Source organism: Nerophis ophidion, linkage group LG11 (assembly GCF_033978795.1).
Source record: "Nerophis ophidion isolate RoL-2023_Sa linkage group LG11, RoL_Noph_v1.0, whole genome shotgun sequence".
Taxonomy (NCBI): Eukaryota; Metazoa; Chordata; class Actinopteri; order Syngnathiformes; family Syngnathidae; genus Nerophis; species Nerophis ophidion.
The window spans coordinates 28,920,792-28,930,840 of NC_084621.1; the positions used below are offsets into that span (position 1 = coordinate 28,920,792).

General features: G+C 46.7%; 1 long non-coding RNA gene across 1 annotated transcript; it reads right to left on the bottom strand.

Moving 5' to 3' along the window:
- Positions 1 to 5,075: 5,075 nt before the first annotated feature.
- Positions 5,076 to 7,357, bottom strand: LOC133561407 (uncharacterized). Its single transcript, XR_009808680.1, has 2 exons — positions 5,478 to 7,357; positions 5,076 to 5,370 (listed from the first exon to the last, which is right to left on the bottom strand). It is a non-coding gene; the product is annotated as an uncharacterized LOC133561407 (long non-coding RNA).
- Between the last annotated feature and the right edge of the window lie 2,692 nt (positions 7,358 to 10,049).

The following is a 10,049-nucleotide window of genomic DNA, read 5'->3' on the forward strand; positions in this document are numbered from 1 at the left end:
AATCCTAAAACTGTTATGTTTGCTACTGGGGAAGGAGACGGCACAGCGAAGGAATGTCAAGTTCAACAGGTTTATTTGAAGACTTGATGATCACTTGAAGTGTGTATGCTACTATGTGTTTGCATGGAAGACTATGTGTGGAATTTATCATATGTAGATACCGTAAGGTTTGTTGAGGTGCGTGTTGGTTGAAAAGGGTGTCCAAATCCGAGAGGGAACAAGCCAGAGGGAGTCCAAAATCCAAGCGAGGGGCCCGAGGCAGGAGAGCGAGTCCAAAGTCCATAAACGAGGTCGGGGGATCCAGGAAGACAAAGGGAGGCCTGAAGGGAAGCAGCGGTGGTGACACGAACACTGTGGAAGAGCAGGAGAAACAGGATCAGGAAAAACACAAGGAAGTAGTAACTAGGAAGATCAGGAGGAAGTCGGAGACACGCAGCTTACGAAGGTAGTTTACGTTCCGACATCGAGGAGTCAGCGTCGGCCATCTTTATACTGCCCTCCTTCATTAGCATCAGGTGTCGGCTGCAGCGGAGAGTGGGCGTGGTCCGCTTGATGAGTGTGTGGGAGTCTCTGGTGTTTGCAGTGGATCTTCTGCGTGCACTTGCAGCAGCAGGAAGCACAGCGTGTGTGCGTGATACAACAGTGCCCCCCCCCCCCCTCCCCCTTATGAGAGGCCCCCGACGAGCGCAGAAGAGCTCCAGGGTTGACCCGATAGAACTCCTTGAGAAGATTGGGGTCAGCAAGATATGAGGCAGGAACCCAAGATCTATCCTCAGGTCCATAACCTTCCCAATCTACCAAATAAACTAACCCTCTCCCTTGACGACGGACCCCGAGTATCTCTTTTACAGCCCATACTGAATCACCATTGTCCAAAACTCTGGGAGGAGGCGGAATAGGTTCGGAAGATGACAATGGCGAACTAGCAACTGGCTTTATCTGGGAGACATGGACTACTGGGTGTCGTTTAATAGATGATGGTAAAGATAATTTAACTGCAACGGGGTTGATAATCGTCTCTATGGTGAAGGGTCCTACAAAACGAGGTGCGAGTTTACGTGAAGGTACCTCAAGATGCAGGTCCTTAGTGCGAAGAAGTCCTTGTTGTCCCGGAGAGTAAACAGGGACTGGAATGCGTCGCTGGTAGGCACTGTTGCACATCTTTTCTGATGATTTAAGTAGAGAAGCACGAGCAGTTTTCCATATCTGCTGGCACTTTTTGTTGTGTTTCCGAGATGAAGAGGTGGATGCTTCTAACTCCTGTTGGGGAAACATGGGAGGTTGGTATCCAAGGGAACATTCAAATGGAGATAACCCAGTTGCTGAACTCTTCATTGAGTTGTAGGCAAACTCGACCCAAGGAAGAAACTTGCTCCAAGAAGAGGGTTGTCGAGCGGAAATGCAATGCAACATGGTCTCCACACTCTGGTTAGCTCTTTCCGCCTGACCATTGGTCTGTGGATGATAGGTACATGTAAGACTGACTGTGGCCCCAATACCTTTGCAGAAGGTCTGCCACACCCTTGAAGTGAACTGAGGACCACGGTCTGAAACAATGTCCACCGGAATGCCATGTAGTTTAACAATATGATTAGTAAGGAGGTCAGCAGTTTCAGAGGATGAAGGGAGTTTGGGAAGTGGAACAAAATGTGCAGCTTTAGAGAATCGGTCAACAATTGTGAGTATGACGGTATTACCTTGAGAAGAGGGAAAGCCTGTAACGAAGTCTAAGGAAATGTGGGACCATGGACGACTGGGGATGGGGAGAGGACATAGCAGTCCTGCCGGTGGCCTGTGGGACGGTTTATTCTGTGCACAAGTATTGCATGCGGCGATGAACTCAAGGGTATTTTGGGCCATGGACGGCCACCAGAATCGTTGGCGGATGAATGACAGAGTACGTTGAAATCCAGGATGACAAGAAAACACGCTGGAATGTCCCCATTCCAAGACTTGAGGACGTAGATTCCTATGAACGAAAAGTTTGTTGGGAGGTCCGCCACCTGGTCCCAGATTCTTCTTTAGGGAGTTTTGGACAAGATCCTCCACTTTTCAAGTGACCATGCCAATAATCCTGGGGAGGGGAAGAATAGTCTCTTCTGGGGTCTTGTCGGTGGTCTCTTTAGAGAACTGTCGAGAGAGCGCATCAGCCTTGGTATTGCGGGATCCAGGTCTGTAAGATAGAACAGTCAAAGCGACCAAAAAACTGGGACCAACGGGCCTGTCTATCATTAAGTCTTTTGGCTGATCTGATATGGAGAAGGTTACGGTGATCAGTGAGCACCTGAAACTGGTGTTTAGAGCCCTCCAACCAATGTCTCCATTCCTTTAATGCCTCATAGACAGCAAGTAACTCCCGATTTCCCGCATCGTAATTACACTCAGCAGAGGCTGAAGGTCTATAAAAAAGTGCACAAGGATGGATTTTGTTGTCTATCTTGGAGCGTTGGGAAAGAACTGCACCGACTCCTGTATCGGATGCATCTACCTCGACAATGAAGAGGCAGCCTTGATCCGGGTACACCAGGATGGGTGCCGTGACAAAGCTTCTCTTCAGGGACCAAAATGCCATGCCTGCTTCACGGTTCCACTGAAAATGTATACTGGTAGATGTAAGTGCGTGAAGGGGTGCAGCCAACTTACTAAAGTCCTTAATGAAACGTCTGTAGAAACCCGCAAATCCCAGAAATCGACGTAATTCGGTACGATTAGAGGGCTGTGGCCATTCCACCACCGCCTTCACCTTCTTGGGGTCAGCCTTGGTATCTCCCTCTTCAATGACAAATCCGAGAAAATCAACAGAAGATGAATGAAACTCACACTTTTCAGCTTTGACGAATAAACGGTTCTCCAGAAGTCGTTGAAGGACAAGGCGGACGTGGTGCTAGTGTTCCTGAAGGTTCTTGGAGAAAATTAGTATGTCATCCAGGTAAACCACCACAAATCGATAAATCATATCCCTAAGTATGTCATTGACCAGGGCCTGAAAAACAGCAGGAGCATTGGTGAGTCCAAAAGGCATGACTCTATACTCAAAGTGACCCAGATGAGTGTTAAACGCTGTTTTCCATTCGTCTCCCTCCCTGATGCGGACCAGATGGTATGCATTGCGAAGATCTAACTTGGAGAAAATGGTGGCAGGTGTGAGAGGTTCAAAGGATGAACTAAGCAGAGGTAGAGGATACTTGTTCTTGATAGTGATACTGTTCAGTTGTCTGTAGTCAATGCATGGAAGAAGTGAACCATCCGGTTTGCTCACAAAGAAGAACCCAGCAGCTACAGGCGATTTAGATGGTCTGATGATTCCTGAAGCAAGGGACTCGGAGATGTAATCCTTCATAGCTTGTTTTTCCGGAAGAGACAGATTGTACAGTCGACTGCATGGAAGAGCAGCATTGGGAATGAGATTGATAGTACAGTCATATGGTCTGTGAGGAGGAAGAGACAAAGCTTGTTCCTTACTAAATACAGCGGCAAGATCGTGGTAAATCTTGGGAACACAGGAGAGGTCCACCGGGGTTGATGATGGTTTAGGGTCTTTTGATGGTACTACTGCAGACTTAAGGCACTGAGCATGGCAGTGATTACTCCAAGCCAGGATCTTACCAGTTGTCCATGAGATGTGGGGATCATGTTGAACTAGCCAAGGTCGACCTGGAACCAGGGGGGCTACAGGAGCGTCCAAAACCCAGAAACTGATGTCTTCTGTATGGTTGCCAGAAATGGTAATAGATTATGGTTTAGTGCGATATTTGATGGGACCCAAAGGATGGCCATCTAAGGCATGGGCCGAGACAAAATCCTTTAAAGGTACCAAAGGAACATACTTCTCTCGGGCGTACCTCAAGTCCATGAAACTCTCGTCAGTTCCTGAGTCCAGGTATGCGTCAATGAACAATGTCCTAGCTTCCCAAGCTAGACTTGCGGGGAACAGAATACTGGGGTTCCTCCTGGACGGGGTCATGGGGACAGTTGTATGGCTCACCAGGATCCCCTCGGCTGGTGAGTCCGACCCTTTTTGCCGAAAAGTGCAATTTCGTATCTGATGGTCTGCCCGACCACAGTATAGATATAGTCGGAGTTGGACTCTCCTTTGTCTCTCTTCCAAAGATAGTTGGGACCTGCCAATTTGCATGGGTTCATGATATATGGTGGCATCCGGATTTACGTTACCAGAACCTTTGGTGAATTGGGGATTGGTCAATCCAGTGACTCCTGCGGTAGTTGCGCTGCCGTAATCGCTCCCCCTCTCCGCTTCACGTTCCATGAGTCGTTGGTCAAAAAGGAGAGCTAACTGAATGAGGTCTTGACAGTTAGAAGGTCTGTCCCGCAACAGGCCGTCCTTAATAGAGTCATTTAGACCTCTCCGATAAGCGCTCTGGAGTGCCTTGTCGTCCCATCCACTCTCTGCCGCCAGGGTTCTGAACTCCAAAGTGTAGGTAGCTACAGACCGGGAGCCTTGCCGCATGGGATGGAGTCTGGAGGCGGCGTCTCCGCCCTCAGCAGGATGATCAAAGACAGCCAAGAATTCTTTTCGGAAAGAAGCATAGTTCATATTAAGTCCAGAATTCTTACTAAGGGCTGATGTGGCCCATTTCAAAGCAGGCCCCGAAAGTACGGAAAAGATAAATGCAATCTTAGCACCATCGTTAGCATATCGGGAAGGTTGGTGTAGAAAAATAAACTCACTTTGGACCAAGAAGCCACGACACTGTTCGAAACATCCTTCAAAATGTTTAGGGATGGCTATCTTAGGTTCCCGGAGACACGTAGCTCCTCCGGTGGGGAGTGTACTTGATGTGCTGATGATGGGTGCGGGAGGTGTCACCTGACCAATGCTGAGGTTGTCGAGTCCTGACAACAGGCTGGCGAAAGCAACGTCCAATTTGTCCTCCAGGGTGGAAAAACGGGCTTGGTGTTCTTGAAGGACATTTTGGATTGTTGACAGATCCGTACTGGGGGAAGTCCGAGCCCGATGTCCGAGTGAAGACTTAGGGCTGCCGTCTGGTTCCGTCTTGGTCGGAACGTACTGTTATGTTTGCTACTGGGGAAGGAGACGGCACAGCGAAGGAATGTCAAGTTCAACAAGTTTATTTGAAGACTTGATGATTACATGGAGTGTGTATGCTACTATGTGTTTGCATGGAAGACTATGTGTGAAATTTATCATATGTAGATACCGTAAGGTTTGTTGAGGTGCGTGTTGGTTGAAAAGGGTGTCCAAATCCGAGAAGGAACAAGCCAGAGGGAGTCCAAAATCCAAGCGAGGGGCCCGAGGCAGGAGAGCGAGTCCAAAGTCCATAAACGAGGTCGGGGGATCCAGGAAGACAAAGGGAGGCCAGAAGGGAAGCAGCGGTGGTGACACAAACACTGTGGAAGAGCAGGAGAAACAGGATCAGGAAAAACACAAGGAAGTAGTCACTAGGAAGATCAAGAGGAAGTCGGAGACACGCAGCTTACGAAGGTAGTTTACGTACCGACATCGAGGAGTCAGCGTCGGCCATCTTTATACTGCCCTCCTTCATTAGCGTCAGGTGTGGCCTGCCGTCGGCTGCAGCGGAGAGTGGGCGTGGTCCGCTTGATGAGTGTGTGGGAGTCTCTGGTGTTTGCAGTGGATCTTCTGCGTGCACTTGCAGCAGCAGGAAGCACAGCGTGTGTGCGTGATACAACAAAAACAAAAGAAACATAAGTACAATAAAAGAGCAAACAAATGTAATTAGGGCTGAAAAAATTAGTCAGTACAAATTGATAACCGACTAACTTTAGAGATATGAATTTATATTTTGGCAAGCCTCTGGATAGATTCATATATAGTATAGATCAGTCGATGTCCGGTTGGAAATGTGCACTATGAGCATATTTGCTTTTCCAATGAACGAGTTAACTCATGTGATTAATCACAAAAAATGTTGCATTAATCATGTACAAACTTGGATTAATTATGCAATTTATTTTGACCCTACAAGCTCTTTTACTGTATTTTTCGGACTATAATGCACATTGTCGATGAGCGGGTCTATTCAGGTCTATTTTCATACAAAAGGCATACAAGGCCGTTTTTCGGGCGGTCTTATTTACGTGCCTCAACTTCGACAGCGTCTTTTCCCGTCATCTTTGTTGTAGCGGTGTAGCGTGCAAGGATGGGAGTGGAAGAAGTGTCAAAAGATGGCTCTACCTGTCTTAATGACGTTCAGACTTTACTTAAATCAATAACGGAGCAGCATCTCCTCATTTGTGGCTCACGATGGCGGAAATGAGTCCTGTGAAAAAAGTTCAGTGGGTAAATAATGTATACCTACTACGCACTTTTAATAACATTTCTAATGATATATACAAACCCTGTTTCCATATGAGTTGGGAAATTCTGTTAGATGTAAATATAAACGGAATACAAAGATTTGCAAATGCTTTTCAACCCATATTCAATTGAATGCACTACAAAGACAAGATATTTGATGTTCAAACTCATAAACTTTTTTTTTTTTGGGCAAATAATAATTAACTTAGAATTTCATGGCTGCAACACATGCCAAAGTAGTTGGGAAAGGGCATGTTCACTATGTGTTACATCACCTTTTCTTTTAACAACACTCAAAAAACTTTTGGGAACTGAGGAAACTAAATGTTGAAGCTTTGAAAGTGGAATTATTTGCCATTCTTATATTATGTAGAGCTTCAGTCATTCAACAGTCAGGGGTCTCTGCTGTCGTATTTTACGCTTCATAATGCGCCACACACATTTGCAATGGGAGACAGGTCTGGACTGCAGGCGGGCCAGGAAAGTACCTGCAATCTTTTTTTACAAAGCCACGCTGTTGTATCATGTGCTGAATGTGGCTTGGCATTGTCTTGCTGAAATAAGCAGGGGCGTCCATGAAAAAGACGGCGCTTAGATGGCAGCATAGGTTGTTCCAAAACCTGTATGTACCTTTCAGCATTAATGGTGCCTTCACAGATGTGTAAGTTACCCATGCCTTGGGCACTAATGCACCCCCATACCATCACAGATGCTGGCTTTTGAACTTTGCGTCGATTACAGTCTGGATGGTTCGCTTCCCCTTTGGTCCGGATGACACAATGTCGAATATTTCCAAAAATAATTTGAAATGTGGACTCGTCAGACCACAGAACACTTTTCCACTTTGTATCAGTCCATCTTAGATGATCTCGGGCCCAGGGTGTTGTTGATAACTGGCTTTCGCTTTGCATAGTAGAGCTTTGACTTGCACTTACAGATGTACCGACGCACTGAATTTAGTGACAGTGTTTTTCTGAAGTGTTCCTGAGCCCATGTGGTGATATCCTTTAGAGATTGATGTCGGTTTTTGATACAGTGCCGTCTGAGGGATCGAAGGTTGTGGTCATTCAATGTTGGTTTCCGGCCATGCCGCTCACGTGGAGTGATTTCTCCAGATTCTCTGAACCTTTTGATGATATTATGGATTGTAGATGTTGAAATCCCTAAATTTCTTGCAATTGCACTTTGAGAAACGTTTTTCTTAAACTGTTGGACTATTTGCTCAAGCAGTTGTGGACAAAGGGATGTACCTCGCCCCATCCTTTCTTGTGAAAGACTGAATATTTTTTGAGAAGCTGTTTTTATACCCAATCATGGCACCCACCTGTTCCCAATTAGCCTGCACACCTGAGGGATGTTCCAAATAAGTGTTTGATTAGCATTTCTCAACTTTATCAGTATTTATTGCCACCTTTCTCAACTTCTTTGTCACGTGTTGCTGGCATCAAATTCTAAAGTTAATTATTATTCGCAAAAAAAAAAAATGTTTATCAGTTTGAACATCAACTATGTCGTCTTTGTAGCATATTCAACTGAATGTGGGTTGGAACGATTTGCAAATCATTGAATTCCGTTTATATTTACATCTAACATAATTTCCCAACTCATATGGAAACTGGGTTTTTAAGTTAGAACTTTACGCTACTTTATATTAGAAATGGAAACAGAAGATAAGGAAAAAGACAAAGCTTATCGACTCCGGCGTCAGTATAGACTATGACGCGCAAATTATCAGGATTCATGCAGATCCCAAACACACATCTGCAGGTACCGGAAGGTAAGAAAAGTTGTTTTTGCATAATATTGCAAAACAAAACACCAGATAATATGTCTGTTAATCGGTGCCATTTTGCAGTCCTTATATACACAGCCTAATGATACATTTGACTACGGTACCAGTGATGCTCCGACAATCCATGTAGCGGTGTGGCTTCATAGCTTACCAAAGTCGTGCCAAAACATTTTGACAGTTTTTGAGTGTATAATGCTCTATGTTCTCAATGGAATATTTAAAATTATGGTGTTATTTAGTGGCGTCATCTTGTAGTCTACTTTAGGGTTGTACAGTATACCGGTACTAATAAAGGACCGCGACACTAATTGATTGAAATCGGTACTACTACTGCCTTTGAAAAATACCGGTTGTTACGGTAGGGTGGTCGCATGGTTACGTGCGGACCGTTTCCCCAAGATGGGACGGAAGACTCTGCCTGCCCATTGCTCTGGGGGTGGTATCCCGAAGTGAGACTGACCGAGGCCTCAATCCCCTTACAAAAGGCTCTTCTGACTTGTGACGATAACTGGGGGCCCGGTCAGAGACGATGTCCACCGGGATACCATGCAGTTGGATGACGTGCAGAGTGAGAAGGTCAGCCGTCTCCGAAGCAGAAGGTAGTTTACAAAGTGGGATGAAGTGGGCTGCCTTGGAGAAACGATCCACAACGGTCAAAATGGTAGTGTTACCTTTGGACGCTGGGAATCCCGTGTTGAAGTACAGAGCGATGTGTGACCAAGGACGGGCAGGGATGGGAAGCGGGTGAAGGAGACCAGCTGGAGGTCTGTGTGAGTTCTTACTGCGGGCACAAGTAGAACAGGCTGCGATGAACTCACATGTATCATTGGCCATGAATGGCCACCAGAAGCGTCTTCGCAGAAGTGACAGGGATTGCTGAAAGCCTGGGTGGCACGAGAACAGACCCAAGTGGCCCCAATCCAGTACTCTGGATCGCAGTTACCAATGGACAAATAGTCTGTTGGGTGGTCCCCCCCCAGGTCCTGGATTGGAGCGTAGTGCAGATATGACAAGTTCCTCCACTTTCCAGGAAACCATCCCCACGATACGAGAGGGATGAAAAATGGGAACGTCCAACGACGGCCCGGAAGGTTCCTCCATAAAAAGTCTGGAGATAGCGTCCGCCTTAGTGTTCTTAGACTCGGGTCTGAAAGACAGCAAGTAGTCGAATCGAGAAAAAAATTGTTGCCATTTTGCCTGTCGATTGTTCAGCCTCCTGGCAGAGCGGATGTGGAGGAGATTGCTGTGGTCGGTCAGGATTTGGAACTGGTGTCGGGCTCCCTCAAGCCAATGTCTCCATTCGGCAAGAGCCTCATGGACCGCCAACAACTCCCTATTCCCAGCGTCGTACTTCCGCTCTGCCAGGGACAGTCGTCTGAAAAAGAAGCCACAAAGGTGAATCATGTTATCAATTTTTGAGCGTTGGGAAAGAATAGAACCAAACCCAGCTTTCACCTCCACAAGAAAAGCAACGTCCAGGTCAGGGTGGACAAGGACAGGGGCGGAGACAAAGCTCCCCTTCAGGTCCTCATAGGCGTTGTTGGCTTTATGAGACCAAACAAAAGGGCTCTTCGGAGAGGTGAGGGCATGGAGTGGTGCGGCAATCCGGCTGAAGTCCCGGATGAAGCGTCCCGAGAAACCTTCGCAACTCCGTTCTGGAGGATGGCTGAGGCCACCCTATCACTGCCTCCACTTTCTCTGATGTGTCCCCTCTCGACCACAAAACCTAAAAACTCTACAGAAAAGGTATGGAAACTGCACTTCTCAGCTTTAACAAAGAGGCGGTTCTCCAGGACTCTCTGGAGAAGGCGTCGAACATGTTGTTGGTGCTCTGACACATTACGTGAAAAAATCTAAATATCATCCAGGTAAACTACGACGAACTGGTCCAGCATGTCCCGCAGAAAGTCATTTACGAGGGCCTGAAAAACAGCCGGGGCGTTAGTTAGTCCAAAGGGC